This window comes from Marmota flaviventris, chromosome 12 (genome assembly GCF_047511675.1).
Source record: "Marmota flaviventris isolate mMarFla1 chromosome 12, mMarFla1.hap1, whole genome shotgun sequence".
In the NCBI taxonomy this organism is placed as follows: Eukaryota; Metazoa; Chordata; class Mammalia; order Rodentia; family Sciuridae; genus Marmota; species Marmota flaviventris.
Window position 1 is genome coordinate 107499684 of NC_092509.1, and position 17885 is coordinate 107517568.

The following is a 17885-nucleotide window of genomic DNA, read 5'->3' on the forward strand; positions in this document are numbered from 1 at the left end:
CGAGCCCTGCGCGGTCCGCGGGGCCCCGTGCGGTCCCCCGGCGCGGGCCCCCGGCGCGCGGGCGAGAGCGGCGGCCTGGCCCCGCCGAGCGCGCTCCTTCGCGTCCCCCGGGACGTGCACTTTCTGGGCGACCGCCCGCCGCTCGCGCGGAGCCCCCGCAGTGCGATGCGGAGGCCGGAGCTGCGCGGAGGCCCGGGCCCTTGGGCCACCGGGGAGCGTCCCTGTCCCCGCAGGCTTGTTCCCGCCTCGCTTCTCGGAACGCGCGCCTCTGGTTGCCTTGTCCCCTGCCAGATCCCAAGCCTAGAACCCCGTGGACGAAGTCCTGGTGCGTGGACGCCCTTGCCTCCCAGTGCTCGGAGGAGTCCTTGCTGGCGACTCCGTGGCCCACATAACCAGCGACCCAGAAAGCGCGCACTCCTCAAAAAGACCCTGGGTTTGGATTTTCGTTGGCAACTTAAGAAATAATGACTTTGGCATTTATTAAAACAGTAAGAAGGACTTCATTCAGGGAGAAATGGTATTCAACACGGAATACAGCACCGGAGGCTGGAGCTTTATAGTCAATGAGTAGAACAAGGGAGTGTGTGGGGTCAGTAGATGGGAATCACCAGGTCGTCCAAGGGGGATTTTTTGCTAAACCGATTGAACAGGATTGTTGCTGAAGGCAAGCCAGTGTGGCGGGAGGTGAGGTATTTGGTCAGAGATGACGGGTGATCCACCCCAAGGTGGGGATGCTTTCCGAATCAGCTTTGCAGGATTCTTCCTAAAACTAGGCTGGTCAGTGAGAAGGTTGGGACGGGGGTCAAGGAGTGAAGCCAGAATTTGACAGCTGTCGGTATAGACAGATAAAAGACTGCTCCCTGAGGGAGTGAAATCCCTTGAGAGCCCTTCCTCCTCTCTTCCTCCTCCTCCATCCCCTGCTCCAACCTGTTGCTAAGGTAACCTGTGTGTGTGGGGGGGATGTCCCTCCCTACCTTGAGTTGTAAAAGTCGTTAATTAATATGTCCTGGGCCTGCCCTTCCCCCCTTCCCCCTTCAGCCCACCTGTTTCCCATGTTTTGGCCACCCCACGGAGGTCACCTATGTAGGAAGGAGAAAGAGAAAGGGAAGAGAGCTGGAGAACAAAGGAAGCCTAAGACATCAAAAAGGCGGAACACCTTCCGGGTACCAGGACACCAGCTATGGCCCTTCTCCCTCCTGGGAGAGGTCTGTTGCCCTTATTAAATAAACCTGCTTCATACGCTTCCTCAGCTGCTTCTCTAATGCTAGACTTCAACATGTGGGGAAGCAGGAGTACATCTTTGTCACTTTTAGGAATGTTCTGAGACCTGCCTACCTTCTGGAAATGTTACAAAATTGGGACCTTCTGGGAAACTGGGGGAGCATGAAGATCGCCCCCCCCCCCATTCCAACCCAGTTCTTAAGTCAGAAGGATTTCAAAATGTCACTCAGAGTAACAGGCATGAGTTTATTGAAGGGACAGGAAAAGGGAGTGGGGACACACTCAAGGGGGAGAGTGGGTCCTTCTTCTCAGAAAAGAAGGAACAAGGAGCTTCTTCACTCCATTTTTATTGGGGATCCCAGAGAAATATCCAGAGATTCCTGCCCAGGTCCACCTCTTGACTTTTTTAAAAATTTTGTTTTAATTTTTTAGTTGTAGATGGCCATAATACCTTTATTTTATGTACTTATTTTTATGTGGTGCTGAGGGTCAAACCCAGCGCCTTACATGTGCTAGGCACCAAATGAGTCACAACCCCAGCCCCTCCTCTTGACTTTCGACTGACAGTAGGATGGCATCACACTTTCAAGTCCCCATTGCCATGACTAACTCTGGGTCACCTTGGCCTATGCTGACCATGGTCAGCATGGTTTATGATTCTTAACCATAAATCTTTACAGATTTTATGATTAAGGGGAATTATCTTTATCTCCCTAAGTTTTGGGATCTGGTCCATAAAAAGGGTCACTGAAGTGTCCACCTTCAGGCTAACTTGTATTCCTCTTATGGACACTATCTTCATTTCTCCTGCAGATAACGGGTAGTTTGCTGAGGAATGTGACATCTGTCCACTTAGGCTAGGCAGGGGTGCAGGTAAATTGCTTCTTGGAAAAGAAAGCATGTGGGGGTTACACAGTGGGCCCATTTTACAGAATTGCTCCCTTAATCTCATGTCTATCTCAAGTCTATACGCTATCAGGAAGATCTTTTAAATCTTCACATTTTTGTTTATATGTGGATTTAGGAGAGGCTCTGCGGAGGCTTGCTCTCAATCCATAAACTATAGAATAAACTGCATCAGACACATCTTCCAAGTGGTGTAACTGCTGCCGCCCAGGCCAGAGAAGGCCTAATGGTTGGCTGGAGACTTCAGGTATTGGGAGAAGAGGTTAGGATTTGTATAGGTTTAAATGAATATTTCCTTTTTTGTGTGTAGTTTTAGTATTTTTTGAGCAGGTGCAACAGCTTAACTCAATGTTCCCATCTTTTCTGAGGAAACAGAAATGTTTCAAACGGAAAAGCGGGAAGGGCATCAGGAAGGGGAACTGTTGGGGATGAGGTCCGCGCCTCAACTTCTTTAAAAGCTCAACTTCTGAGAAAGGTTCTGATGTAATCAGAGGACAACATGGTGTTAGGATTTCAGTCCCTGAGAGCCTGCATGTCCTTTGACCAGGTGCCCCTGGGAAGACCTGTGGCCCACAGCCCCCTGGTCTCAGCACCTGTCTCAGGACCCTTCTTCCACAGGTGTATACTTGCTAAGCAGACTTACTCTGGGAGCAAAGTGCTGGTGTAGGCCCAGCACACTGCGGACCTCATCAAGTGGTTTTGTGAATCTCGTCACTTCTCTGCTTGGATTCCTCCATCTGCTGAAAGAGTTGAGCTGCCTACCCTCCAAGGTCCCCCCACTCTTACTCAGCAGTGCATCTTCTTAGGCTTCATCTCTGATCTGGAATGACAGAAGCAAGGCTTTGAGACAGTGCACGGCTTTATGAGTCAACAGGATGGGTTTCTGGTGGCAGGTGGTTGACAACGTCAGCAGAACACCTGCATAATCAACATGACAGTCCTTCAGTGACCTACTGTCCGACCTCATCCTTTCTCCTCGTGAATTACTGCAGGACACCAGGGGTTCCAAAGAGCTCCAGGTCCCACACAATACTCCTTTTGAACTCCTGTGTCCTCTGGCAAACACACATTCCGACTTCCCGGGCAGAGCTCTGGGGCTTCGGTGCACGTTCCTCCATGTTGGAGGCCGGTGGTAGATTCTGCAGCCTCCGAAGGCTCTGTCCCTGCAGCAGTGTTATCCACCACATCCGGTCCACGCTCCGGCCTCAGAGCTTCGCCCTGTAGGGTCCCGCGTGGCTGGGCTCCAGTGGGCTGCAGTTGTGACCCGTGCAGCTCCTCTCGGGGCGGGGGGAGTCCTTTTGTCCTGCAGCCTCCGTTCCTGGTGGGCCTGAGGCCTGCCCGTTCTCAGAGTCTGGCCTTTGGAGGATGGGGGCAGTGATTTTCCCGGCCTCCCCATCAGAGCATGGGGCGCTTCACAGCGAAGTTGTCAGAAGAGCAGAGGTGACCTCTGGTTCCCGGCCTCCTGCTGGCTGGCTGCCTGCAGAACACCCTGGGGTTGAGCCTGTCCACAGAGGCTCCTCCCTCCACGCAGTTCACGCCGTGCAGAGGAAAGGGCAGTGGGTTCTTGAGCAGAGATGTCTTTCCAGCAGCAGGATCTGCTTTGAGACTCAAAATAAGTCCTCTGCTTCGCTTTGGGTCACATTTGTGTAGAGTGTCATTTTCTGTCCTTTGCTTTCAGTCAAGATGAAGTGAGTTTCTCATAAGCAACATATAGTTGAGTCTTTTTTAAAAATATTTTATTTACATTTTAGTTATCGGCAGACACAATATCTTTGTTTGTATGTGGTGCTGAGGATCGAACCCGGGCCGCACCCATGCCAGGGGAGCGCGCTACTGCTTGAGCCACATCCCCAGCCCCTATAGTTGAGTCTTATGTTTAAAAAATCTATTCATCACTGTATCTTTTAATTTGGAGAATTAATACATTTATATTTAAGGTAATTATTGATAGGTAATGTATCATTACTGCCATTTTATTACTGTTTTCTAGTGTTTTTATAGTTCCTTCCTTTCTTTATCCATCTCATATAGTGTTATTTTGTGGCTGAATGATTTCTATAGTAGTGTACTTTGGTTCTTTGCTTATTGTTTTTGGTGTATTATTTGGTTTTTAAATTGTGGTTACTATGAGGCTTACAAGGAACATCTTTGATCCTAGCAATCAATTTTAAAATAGTAGCAACATTGATCATAAGGATAGAAAAAGAAAGAAATCTTTGCATTTGCACTCCATTCCTCCTGACATTTTAGACTGTTTTGTTTGCCTTTTGCAAGGCTGGGGATCGAACCCAGGGCTTCATGCATGCTAAGCAAAAGCTCCACCAATGAGCCACATCCCCAGGTCCCTGTGTGTTATTTATTTATTTGTATTAGGGATTGAACCCAGGGATGCTCTACCACTGAGCTGCATCCCCAAGACAGGATCTCACTTAGTTGCTTAAGGTCTTAGTAATTTTCTGAGACTGGTCTTGAACTTGCCATCCTCCTGCCTCAGCCTCTTGAGTCACTGGGATTACAGGCATGTGCCACCGCGCCTGGCCATGTCTTCTAAACAGCACAAAGTCCTTCTCCTTGAAGAGCTTTATCAATGTAACCAGAGACAGCTCAGAATGGAGGTTTTCTGCTGAAATCTCATTTGAAGGTGCCAGACAGGCCTGGACCTTCTTCAGCCTGTGGGTGGACTGCATTCACTCACAACTTGGTTCTTGATAAACACAGTAACGTGCAGATCTCCTGCAAACACCTGGCAAGACGGCTTTGCTTTTGGAAAGTCCACCTGATCATGGAATCTTCCTAGTGCTATGATTTGTTCCAGGTTATGTTGACACTTGAGAAGGGAAACGTGAACCCTTGTTCGCAGTCTTTCGTCACGAGTCCTCTTATTGACAGCATTAGTTCTCCAGCTGTCCTTCCTAGTGAGGAGGCTCACTGTATTCCACGTGGAGCTGAAAGCTTGAAGATGTCCACTTTCATCTTGGAGTTGGTGTCAACCTTCTTATTTTCTGCCAAATGGTGAGGCCCCACGTTTAACCCCGTGGCACAAGTCTTCTTGAACAATACCTGACTGATTTGTGGCTTGTTCTTTATGGACTCCTTCAGCCTCGTCGGGGGCAGGAAGTAGCTGGGGTATAAGGCAGGGCTGATCAGGGAGATAAAGCCCCAGAAAACGAGCCCAGCAGGCAGCTGCCAGGAAGTGGCAACAGGTGGGCAGCTTCCCTGACCCCGGAGGGCTCCGCTTTCTGGCTGGCCCGAGAGTGACGTCCCACTGCCCATAAGGCTCTCGAAGCTTGTTGGTATACAGTGATGTATGTGTGTTGTAGGATTAGGTGTTGATTCCAGTCTTTGCAATCAGGCTTTGCACCTGTCCTGGAAATGTGGCTCAGGCTGTTTCTTATTTTCTCTGAGCCTGTGGCTACTGCTGCTATTTCAGCACTAGATGGCACCTTAAGACCAGGTTTCCTTGATTCTGCAGCCGGTGTGTTAACACAAGTTCAGCACTAGATGGCACCCAAGCCCATGTTTGTTGAAAACCTACATGTAACCTGCAAAAAGTTAAAGTGATTCCCTATATTCATTTAGAATTTTTTTAAAGAAATGATGTCCAATTATAAAAAATTGTGACTTTATTTTCAATCCAAAAAACAGAAGAATGCCTAATATTAAGTTACAAGAGGAGCATAGCTAAACAATTAGACAGCTTATTTGAAACCAAGATTTCCAATTGTGAATGATGCTCAGCCTAAGACTACAGACTCTTCTAATTTAATTACTAATATTTTGTTTAAGGCAATTTTTGCGTCAAGGCATGTGTAATTTGCTCTCATGCTCAGAAATTCATGTAAGTGGGGAAATGGGTGTGCTGCTAACTAATTCTGTTAGACCCCAGAGGTTTGTGGCTCTTGTAGGAGCCTGAGGCTCCACCCTTGATGGTTTGGATCTGTGTTCTCCTCACTGTCAATGAGTGCAAACTACCAAAGCCAAAGGAAGGAACTATATCTCATATAACCTATGCTTCAAAGTGGATGTGATTATTTCCATTTTACTGAAAGGAAAATGAGACTTAAAAAGATGAAAGAGCATTTCCATGCATTCCATGTCAGGACTGAGTTTATTCATTTCCAAAGACAGTTTTTTCTTTTTCTTTATTGAAAATGGCACCCCATTGCTTCCACCTGGGGTGGAAGATGATCAGATCAGATCAGATGGTCAGTAAATCCTCCTGGCTTCCTTAACACACAGAGGCTGTTGAACCTTGCCTGGCGGGGGAAGCACAGTGCACCTGGGTGTTGCCCTCCTCAGCTCCCTGGCGCTTTCCTGTCCCCTCGCTGGTGACCCTGGCAAGATGCAGAGAGTCTTGACTATTCAGGGCATAGTCACTTGTCACCTTATTTGATCCTTGCAATAATCCTAAGACGTTGGCAGGACCGCTGCTATTTTTGCTATTTGTTATAGACGAGAAAACTGAGGTCAGGTGGACTGAGTGTCTTTCTTATGATAACACCAAATAGAAAGCAGAGGAGGAACTAAATCCAGGCGCCCAGCCCCACCAAGGCACCCCTTCTATTGTTGGTGTTTATTCTTGATTTTCAGTGAATTTTCTTACCTTTTCCAGGTCTTGTCAATCTGTGTAGGTGCTGGGCATTGCATGTAAAGGATGGAAGAGACTGAGCAGGTGCTGTCCTTCCCCAGGAGGGTCTTGCTTTCGCCAGGCACAGGCACGGGGAGGGGCTGATTTCTGTTCCAACGGGAAGGAACCAAGTCAGAGCTGGGCTGTAGAATCTGCTAGACCAGCCAACTCTGGTTTCAGTTGCCCTGAGGATGACACTCCTTGCCGTCCTCTCCCTCTGGCAGGGCGCTGTCTCTCAAGCCACAGGAGGCCATGAGGTCTCACCTCCCACCTAGGGTCCCATGCGACTGCAGCACTGGGCATGTGACATGGGCTTCCTCACTGAGACTCCTCTGGACTCTCGTGCCACACTAGCAGGTGTCTCCAGGGAAGAAAAAGCCTGATGATTTCTGTTCAGCTAAAGAACCCTCCAACTCTGAAGTTTTAGTTCTTGGTCCTGTTTCTGAGCTCTTCAGTGTCTTTAACACCAATACTTCTGCGAGGTGCCTGTGCTTCCCAGCTGCTGAGGTGGAGCTGGAGAGCTGCTGCTGCCTGGACGTCCCACCTGGAGGCAGTTCTCGCACTGACTTTGAAAAGAGCCACTAAGCACTAACCGAGAGTGGCTGACTCTGTACGGCCCCTGCACACAACAGAATATGTTAGAATACGTTTGTGGGCTTGGGGGGCTGAGGCAGGAGGACCATGAGTTCAAAGCCAGCCTCAGCAACTTAGTGAGACCCTAAATAACTTATCAAGACCTTGTCTCAAAATAAAATATAAAAAAAGGTCTGAGGATGTGGCTCAGTGGTTAAGTGCCCCTGGTTTCAATCCTTGGTACAAAAAAAAAAAAAAAAGAATATGTTTGTGCATGTTCAGGAATAAGCAATCCTTAGTTTGATGCTCTAGATCTTTAAAAACCATAATACTTTATGTATATAACATCATTCACTATTTGCAACATATTATATGATAAATAATATATTTATGTATTCATAATTATATATCATTAAATATGTAATTTCAGTACTGTGTGTGATGTTTCACATATATCAGTACATATATGAGCATGATGTGTAAATGGTCACGTGTCGTGATGAACGTGGTCATGTATGCACTGGTCATCTGTGTGGACCTGGAGACCATGCCTTGGAAGCCACTGCATATGTATCTTCATTCTAATAATGAGAATTATCTGTCAGATTGTTAAGATCCCCCAAATAGAATGTGGATTTGTTAGAGTCTGTAAACAAGTCAAAATAACACCTGGCATTTTGCCAGGGGAATGTTAGAGTTCCTAAACAAGTCTGGATGGTGCCTGGCAAAATGCCAGAGGGAGTGGTTTGAGAAGTAACAAAAGTGAGCTGTTAAGTGTGGAGATTCCTTATTGGTTGACTGATGTATCTAGTTTATGCTAATTAGATAAGCTGTGTGGAATGTATAAATACTGCTCCTGTCCTGCAATAAACGGCTCCCACTCCTGCTGTATCAATCTACACAAGTTTTTCGTCACCCCCCCCCCCCCCCCCCCCCCCCCCCCCCGGTTATTCAGCTGCAGCCGGACTGCGGCATGGATTGGTTTAGGAGAGCAAGCCAGTCTTGTTCTTTTGATGGAATGGAGTCATTCAAACTTCATATGTGCAAACTCTACCAGCCCTAGTTTCCAGACAGTCTCAAGAAGGAGAGTGGGATCACCTGGCGCCTGCTGGTGTGTCTGGTGCTGCTCTCACTGTGGTTCCCGAGAACTGGTTGCATGTCTTTGGAACTTTTATACAGTCCCAAGGGTATGTTTTAACTTCTCAGCCCTTCCCTGGAGCACCCCCTCCCCAGCTGAGCCCAACAGAAGGCCAGGTGGCGCCTAGTTCTCCACTGGAGAAGCTCCAGCTCCTGCCTCTGTGCTGTCCGGCTGTGAGAAGCCCGCCCCGGGTTTGGCTTCAGCCAGCAGCTTTTCCAGATGGACTTTCCAAAGGTCCCATCTCATCTCTGTGCCCCACTGGAGGCTGTGACCCTCTGGAACACGGCTACTGCCACACCACGTGGTCTGACTTCCAGTTCCAGCTGATGCTGGAGTTCGCTTTGCTGAACGGCTGTTCCTCCGGTGGTTTTCCGGTCCCTTCTCCACCCCGTCTAAGCCCGCGGTGAAGTCGACTGTGCCTCAGACATGCTGAACTGCACGTGTGCACAGTAGCAGTCTTCAAGGTCCAGTCCCCAGACGACAGGTCCTTGAGGTCCTTTCAGAGTCCGAGGGGAAAATGGGCCTCATGGCGTTGCCGTCTTTATTTGGCATTTTCGCCCTGTTGACCTTCACAATCAGGGCACAAAAGCAAGGGCGGGTCAGGTGCAGGTGCCTAGGACAAACCAAAACAGTGACACCAAAGGGTGCCGTGGTCACTGCGTTGCTCACCCAGGCATCTGTGGGTTGAAAGAGTCAAGTTTTACCCAACAACGTCCTTGGTGAATCACTGATTTCACTTATTTCGGCCCCTGAGTCTGTAATGTTCTGCCCAGTAAGAAGGGAAGGGAGCACTTGTGCTGTGCTCTCGGGAGAAAGCCTGTGTGCAGCTGTCTAAGTTGGAAGCTGAACTAGGGGCTCTCTTCAGGAAGAGCACTTTGAAAAGATGATGGCCAGGCAAAGCGTGCTTGCTCTGCCCAGGCGTTGGGCAGTCAGTGTCTGAACAATGGAGGAAGCAGCCTGTCATTCAAGGAAAACAGCGGGCGGCATCTGTCATCAAAGATAGCATTAGAGCCTTCAAGCGGACGTTAGAATAGGGGGAGACTTGTACGTGCACCGTGAGCTGATAGTCTCCCAATACTCATCTGCCTTTCTGATGAGGAATGAATGCGCTTCTCTGATATTGTGTCATGGTTGAAGGTCAACATTAGGAACACGTGCGTAACTCGGGAAACCAGTCCTCCTAACCGCCAATGATGATGTCACAAAACGCCTGAGACATGCACCCAAAGGGCCAGACAGAGCAATAGGTCTCAAGGAACAGGCCAGAGAAAGTTCATCTATATGGTTTCGTTGTAGCTTACCACGTTTTATTTTAAAAATCAAAGGGGAATACACACAGTTACCTGCAGAGACAATTAAAATATGATCTACTTTCCCATCCACATCTGAGTGAAGTTGATTTTCCTTCATAAACTTCAATCAAAATAACATAAGTAAAAAGACTAAATGCCTAAGCAGATGTTATAATCCGGCTGTCTTCTATCAAGCCAGACATTAGCTTTGAAAAATGCAAAACAGTGCCACTCTTTTCACTAAAACTTCCTTGTTCGTAACAGATAATTATTTTTCATGAACTTTTTTACATTAATATGCATTGTGTTTATTATTATTATTTTTAAGGAAACAAGTGCATTCTTTTTTTTTTTTTTTGGTACTGGGGATTGAACTCAGGGGCACTTGACCACTGAGCCACATCCCCAGCCCTATTTTGTATTCTATTTAGAGACAGGATCTCACTGAGTTGCTTAGCGCATGGCTGTTGCTGAGGCTGGCTTTGAACTCCCGATTCTCCTGCTCAGTCTCCTGAGAAACTGGGATTGTAGGCGTGTGCCACTGCACCCGGCTATGTGTTTATTATTATTATTATTATTATTAAATATATTTATTTTTTAGTTGTAGATGACACAATACCTTTATTTTGTTTATTTATTTTTATGTGGTGCTGAGGATCAAACCCAGTGCCTCACATGTGTAAGGCAAGCACTCTATGGCTGAGCCACAACCCCAGCTCCAGTTCATTATTTTTAAATGAACAAGTATTATAAATAAATATCTTTAAAATGTCTCTTAATTTCTATTTGAGTAAATACCAATAGACTTAACTCACATAAAGAAGGGTTCTTTTGGGATCTTTGACAGTTTTAAGGGTTTAAATGGGGTTGAGAACCACTGACATTTAGAATAAGTGCAGAAATGTGGCCATTTACTGGTTTTTGACATCATTTCAGATAATTTATATAATTGGTACACTTTATGAAATAAAAAACTAACGGGTGATTTGTTTTATAAAAAATATTCCTCATTAGGGATAGCCTCTTAAGGATATGTTTAAATATTTAATATCAAATCAGTATACAACACAACAAATCAAGGCTAGATAGGAAATAATCTCTTAAATTTCAAAGGAAAAAGTCAAATAGAGAACATCTTAAAATCCCAGAGGCAGAAATTTGGGTTTACATGATTATGAAGGAGAAAATTTTAAGATGGGATATCTTTTATATAAAAATGAGCTTCTGTTCTCATTTAAAAGAATTCATTAACCAAAATGCTTTTACTGATGGTAGTCATTGCAGTGTATGAACTGAGAAGGAATCAAACAGCTTCTCACGGAGATGTCCATCCTCTAGGGTGCTGCTCTCAGCTGGATTTTGTCGACTGCTCTCGCCTGTAATCAAGCCTTAAATTCCCCAGAACGGTCCTTCCGACGGGAGCTCACCGTCCATTCTTGCTTTTGCTTCCTGTGCTTTTGAGTCCCATCCAGGGAATTGTTGCCTGTACTAATATTTTGGTGTTTCTCTGTACCAATCCCTTGGTGTTTTATTCTAGTAGTTTCCAAACTTCAGATATTACATTAAGGTCTTTGATCCATCTTGAGTTGACTTTGTGTAGGGTGAGAGAGATAAGGGTATAGTTTCTATCTTCTATATGTGGATACCCAGTTTTCCCCAGCACCGTTTGTCAAAGAGACTGTCCTTTTTCCAGTGTTCATTTTTGACAACTTTGTCAAGAATCACTTGGCTAAAGATGTGTGGATTTATTTATGGGTTCTCTGTCCTGTTCCATTTGTCTACGTGACTGTTTTTATGCCAATATCATGGCTCTGCAGGCCTTGAAATCAGGTATAGTGATGCCTCTAACTTTGCCCAGGGTTGTTTTGGCTATTTGGGGTCTTTTGTGTTCCATATGAATGTTATGATTTTTTTTTCTAATTTTGTGAAGAATGTCATTAATATTTTGACAGGTAACATATGGAATCTGTGGATTGCTTTAGGTAGTGTGGTCATTTTAGCGATATTAATTCACCTATCTGTGAACACGGAGGCCTTCCCACCTTCTAGTGTCTTCCTCAATTTCTTTCATCAGTGTGTTATGATTTTCACTTTCGAAGTCTTTTGCCCCTTTAGTTAGGTTTAATTTCCACTTATTTTATTTCAGTCTGGCTATTGTGAATGGTGGTTCTTTCCTGATTTCTTTCTCAGCGAATTGATTATTGGTATATAGAAAAGCTACTGATGTTTGTATGTTGATTTTGTATCCTGCCACTTTATTGAATTTGTTTATCAGTTCTAAGAATCTTTTGATGGAGTTGGTAGGCTTTTTTATGTGTAGCGTCATATCTGCAAAGAAGGATAATTTCACCTCATATTTTCCTGTGCACAGGGCTTCCTTTTCTTGCCTAATTTCTCTAGCTAAAATTTCTAGTATTATTTTGAATGTTAGTTATGAGAATGGGACCCTCTGTTTGTCCTGATATTAGGGGAATGTCTTGGGTTTCCTCCAGTTAAGTGTGATGTTGGCTGTGCAGTTGTCACACGTAGTCTTTATTTAAAACGTTGCAGTATGATTCTCCTGTACTTTATTTATTCAGGGAATTTATCATGAAGGGATATCAAATTTTAATCAAAGGCTTTTTTGCATCTATTGAGATTGTCCTATAATTTTTATCATTAATTCTATTTATGTGCCATATTATGTTTATTGATTTCCATTTGTTGAACCCTCCTTAAATCCCTAGAATGAAACCAACTTGATCACGGTATATAATCTTCTTAATGTTCTGTTGAATTTTATTTGCAAGTATTTTGTGTATAAATTTTTCATCTGTTGCATCAGGGATATTGAACCTATAATCTTCTTTTTTGTATCCTTGTCAAGTTTTTTAAAAAATATTTTTTTAGTTGTAGTTGGACACAATACGTTTATTTTATTTATTTTTATGTGGTGCTAAGGATCGAACCCAATGCCTCACATGTGCTAGGCGAGTGCTCTACCCGAGTCCCCCTTGTCAATTTTGGTAGCAGGATAATGCTGGCTTCTTAGAGTGAGTTTGGAAGGGTTTCTTTCCTTTCTGTTTTATGGAATACTGTGAAGGGCACTGATATTAATTCCTCTTTAACTGTTTGGAAAGGTCAGCAGTAAATCCATTCAGTCCTGGAGTTTTCTTTGTTGAGAGACTTTTAATTCTTGATTAAATCTCGTTACTTGTTATTGGTCTATTTAGGTTTCAAATTCTCTTTGTTCAATTTTGGTAGGTCATTTGTGTCTAGAAACTATCCTTTTCTTCTAGATTTTCCAGTTTATTGTCATATAGTTGATCAAAATGTTCCATATTGGTCCTTTTGATTTTGTGTTGTAGCATGCAATATCTTTTTAAATTTTTTATTTAATTTATTTGAATCTTATTTCTCTGTCTCTTGGTTAGTTTAGCTAAAGGTTTGTCAATTTTATTTATCCTTGACAAAATCATAGAATTTGCAGGGAAATGGATGGCATTAGAGCAGATTATGCTAAGTGAAGCTAGCCAATCCCTAAAAAACAAATGCCAAATGTCTTCTTTGATATAAGGAGAGTAACTAAGAACAGAGTAGGGTCGAAGAGCATGAGAAGAAGATTAACATTAAACAGGGATGAGAGGTGGGCGGGAAAGGGAGAGAGAAGGGAAATTGCATGGAAATGGAAGGAGACCCTCAGGGTTATACAAAAGTACATACAAGAGGAAGTGAGGGGAAAGGGAAAAATAATACAAGGGGGAGAAATGAATGACAGTAGAGGGGGCAGAGAGAGAAGAGGGGAGGGGAGGGGAGGGGAGGGGGGATAGTAGAGGATAGGAAAGGCAGCAGAACACAACAGACACTAGTATGGCAATATGTAAATCAATGGATGTGTAACTGATGTGATTCTGCAATCTGTATATGGGGTAAAAATGGGAGTTCATAACCCGCTTGAATCAAAGTGTGAAATATGATATATCAAGAACTATGTAATGTTTTGAACAACCAACAATAAAAAATAAAAAAATAAATAAATAAAATAAAACACTCAAATAGAAAGAGAAAAAAAAATTTTACTTATCTTTTCAAGGAACCAACTCTGTTTCTTTGATCCTTTTTATTGTTCTTTAGCATCTATTTCATTTATTTATTCTTTGATCTTTATCGTTTCTTTCCTTTTACTGACTTTGAGACCTCCAGTTAGGTTATTTAAATATCTCCATTTTTGTGTGTGTGTGTGTGTACAGCCTTCCATCTGAGTACTGCTGTTGCTGTGTCCCATAGGTTTGGTATGTTGTGTTTTCATTGTTGTTTGGTTCAAAAAGTTTTAACCTTTCCCCTCTCACTTCCTCAAGGACTCGGTGTTTATCCAGTAGTGTGTTGTTCAATCTCCACATGTTTGTGTAGTTTGTAAATTCTCTCTTGCCGTTGCTTTCTAGTTTCTGATCAAAGATGAAGGATATCATTTCAGTTTTTTTGACTTTGTTAAGACTTGCATTGTGGCCTAATATATGGTCTATTCTAGAAAAAGATTCAGGTGCTGTTGAAAAGAATGTGCATTCTGTAGCTGTTGGATGGGACATTCTGTAAATGTCTGATAAGTCCATTTGATCTGTAGTCTACTTTAATTTTAATATTTCTTTGTTGATTTTTTTTGGGGGGTCTGGATGTTCTACCTATTAGTGAGAGTTGGGTATTAAAGTCACCCATTACTATGGCATTGGGGCCTATCTCTCCCTTTATATATACTAGTGCTTGTTTTATGAAATTTGATTTTGTGAAATTTCCACATTGGATACATGTTAGAGTCTGTAAACAAGTCAGGATGGCGCCTGACATTTTGCCAGGGGGAGTGGTTTGTGAGGTGGCGCCAAAGAGCCATTAAGTGTGGAGATTTCTTATTGGTTGACTGCTGTATCTAGTTTATGCTAATTAAGATAAGCTGTGTGGAATGTATAAATATCCCTCCGGTCCTACAATAAAGGGCTCCCACTCCTGCTGTATCAATCTACACAAGTTGTTTGTGTCCCCCCCCCCCCCCCCCCCGGTTATTTTGCCCAGCCAGCCGGGCTGCGGCAGATACATATTAATTTATAGTTATCATGTCTCTTTGAACTGTTTCCTTGATCAACATAAAATGGTTTGTTTTATCTCTCTTGATTTTGTCTCCAGATCTACTTTGTCAGATGTAGATATACTCCTGCTGCCTTGGACTTTGTTTGCTTGGGATATCTTTTTTCCTGCTTTTATTTTCAGGGTGTGAATATCTTTGCAGGTGAGGTCAGTTTCTTGTAGGCAATATTGTTGGGTCTTCTTTTTTAATCCTTTCAGCCAGTTTTTGTCTTTTAATCAAGACCATTTACATTCGCAGTTACTACTGAAGGTATGTACTTTTTCTTTGAAAGGTATCTTGTTTTCCTTTGAGTTGTTTTAAATATTGTTTCTTCCTTTCCTAATCATCTTTCACGCTGATGGTTTGCTATATTGATAACATTTGATTCTTTCTTATTTTTAATTTGTGTGTCTCTTCTAACAATGGGGATTACACTTCCACGAACTCTCATGATAGTGACTCCATTTCTTCTGGGTGTAGGATTCCCTTAAGTATCTTTTGTAAGGCTGTTTTAGGGGTCATACATTCCCTTAGTTTATGCTTATCTTGGAAGATCTTTATTTCTCTTTCCACTCTGAGGGTTAGTCTTGCTGGGTACAAAAATCTTGGTTATCAGTTATTTGTTCAGATTTTTTTTTCAGGTGGTAGTTCTTAATGAAGAAATTTTATTTAAAAGAATAAAACATCATAATAAAATTTTATCTCAGATAACTCTACATTTCTTCTCCACCAGACCCATTTCTGAAAGCAAGAACATTGAGGGGCTTTGGGTAAAAGAACTATAAATAACAGTGGAAAAAAATGATTTGTTTCATTCCCTTTGATCCTTGTCATCCTTAAATTTAGGCTGCTTTTCTTTTTTAGATAAAATATTGCTAGTAAAATGTAAGGCCAGAGAACTTTCTAGTCAAGGCTTGTGGATTCATAAGTGCTAGATTATTAATTGATTGCTTCCCCCGTTTATTCATTTTAAGGATACTAATCATAAGAGAAAACTAAATAATAGTGATTGAGTTTGTAATAAAATTTTATTACTATGGTATGATTCATGAGATTAATGTTTCATCAGAATCAATGACTACATAAACTGAATTCTTAGAGATGTTTAGGGAATGCACCAAATCTAGTAATTATACTGAAGATTTCCCAAGAAACTATGACCCGGATCCTAAAGGTGGTTCCATTCATTATTTCCTCAGGCCACAGTCCATAAATCATAGCTTTTGTTTGCTCAAGAGTCACTGCTGCACAATTACTGGGGCCAGTCATGAAGATTCAATGGCAAAAAGGCTCTCGCCCAGCTGTGGAGCATGGAGAATGGGTAGTCACACAGTCAATGAGGTCTTCAGTGAGTGTGAAAATGGAGAGCAGTGGACGCACAGAGGGGAGAGGCCAAGTTTCACAGAAGTGGGAAGTCAGGGAAGGCATCACGAGTCCATCCAGTGCCGCAGTCTGGCTGGGCACAATCAGGAGCCACTTGTCAAAAGAAACTAACTTTATTTTTTGAACAAAACACGCCAAACAAACAGCCTCTCAGGAAAAACCCCTCAGAGCCTCAACTGCCACCACCGGCTTTCCACAAGCCTCTCTCTCCCCCTCCAAGCTTCTCTCCACCTCCCACAATCCTCCTGCTCTTGAGGCCGATTGGCTGGGTCACGTGGGCAGAGCCAAAAAGTCCCCCAATGAGCAGCTCCGTGGTCTGAAAGGGCAGGGAAACAGTCCAATGAGCATCACCGCAGAGGAGCCAATCAGCTAGATGTTGCTGGGGCCAAGGAGCCAATCAGCTAGATGTTGCTGGGGCCGCTGTGAGCCAATCATCAGCCGGCAGCTGGATTGCTGGCAGCTGGAAGTTTGCTGGGGCCCCTTCGGCTGTGGCTCTCAACATCTCCCCCTCTCTGTTTAAACAACAAGCATGTGGCTTAGGGACCGTGCCTGTTAGGCAGTCCAATTCAACATATGGTCCTTACCCGTCATCGGATGAACTGACCTCTAGGCGTCAGCCTCCTGTCTTAGGTTGGTACCACTGCAATTGGATCATACCCGTCACTGACTACCGGTCCAGCATACAGCTATACTTGTGGATAGGCCTTTGCACCAGTGGGGGGGTGAGGTTCTTTGCCTCACCTCTGTTGGCCCCCAAATTTTAGACCATCACTAGTAGAGGAGGATGCAAAATGCCATGACATTAAGCCAATTGAGGGCTCCTTTGAAAAATTGTACCACCGGTGACATCATCAGCAAAAATACCCCAACACTACCACAAGTCGCTGCACCAACAGATAGTTCAAAATGCATACAGGTGAGCTCACAATGTGTCCAGGCAAGTTCTGCAAGCAGTTCAGTGATGGCTATTGTAGAAGGTGTAGATTGGTTTTATCTTTGACTTCACCAGCACTGGGATGAAGATAGGAATTCTGGCAATAATGGCTAAAGAAAAAATTATGTAACATTACAGAAGGCACTAAAAGAAAACAATTTTCTTAACAATTTACATTGTCTTCACCGGCACTGGGATGAAGATAGGAATTCTGGCAATAATGGCTAAAGAAAAAATTATGTAACATTACAGAAGGCACTAAAAGAAAACAATTTTCTTAACAATTTACATTATCTTTAAGAGAATTATTAAATATAATGAAAAGGAAAGGTGAAAGTAAACAAACAGATCTGTTAACCTTCTTTTTTGTTTACATATTAAAACAATCCTCAACAGTTGTTTACCCAATTTAAATTAAACCATATAAATCACGTGAAAAAAAAAATTTGGATCCATATTATCATGAGCGCTCATCATATATGATATATGGACATTCAAACATATAACACAAAACACAAGTGTGCACACATAACATACAAGTGTGCACACATAACATACATACAACACATAACATTATAGTAAAGGCCTTATAACTTTTTACAGGTGAAATCTCCATTGCAATGTTTAAAAACTCTATAGTCAAAAAATAGAACTGATCAGCAAAACATTAACCTAGGTCTGTATGAGCTCAAAAAACAAAATAGAACTTCATGATA

At 43.4% G+C, this 17885-nt stretch overlaps 1 long non-coding RNA gene across 1 annotated transcript; it reads left to right on the plus strand.

Annotated features, from left to right (window-relative positions):
* Positions 1–111: 111 nt before the first annotated feature.
* On the plus strand, positions 112–7656 carry LOC139701428 (uncharacterized). Its single transcript, XR_011704020.1, has 2 exons — positions 112–938; positions 1039–7656. It is a non-coding gene; the product is annotated as an uncharacterized lncRNA (long non-coding RNA).
* The last annotated feature ends 10229 nt before the right edge of the window (positions 7657–17885 follow it).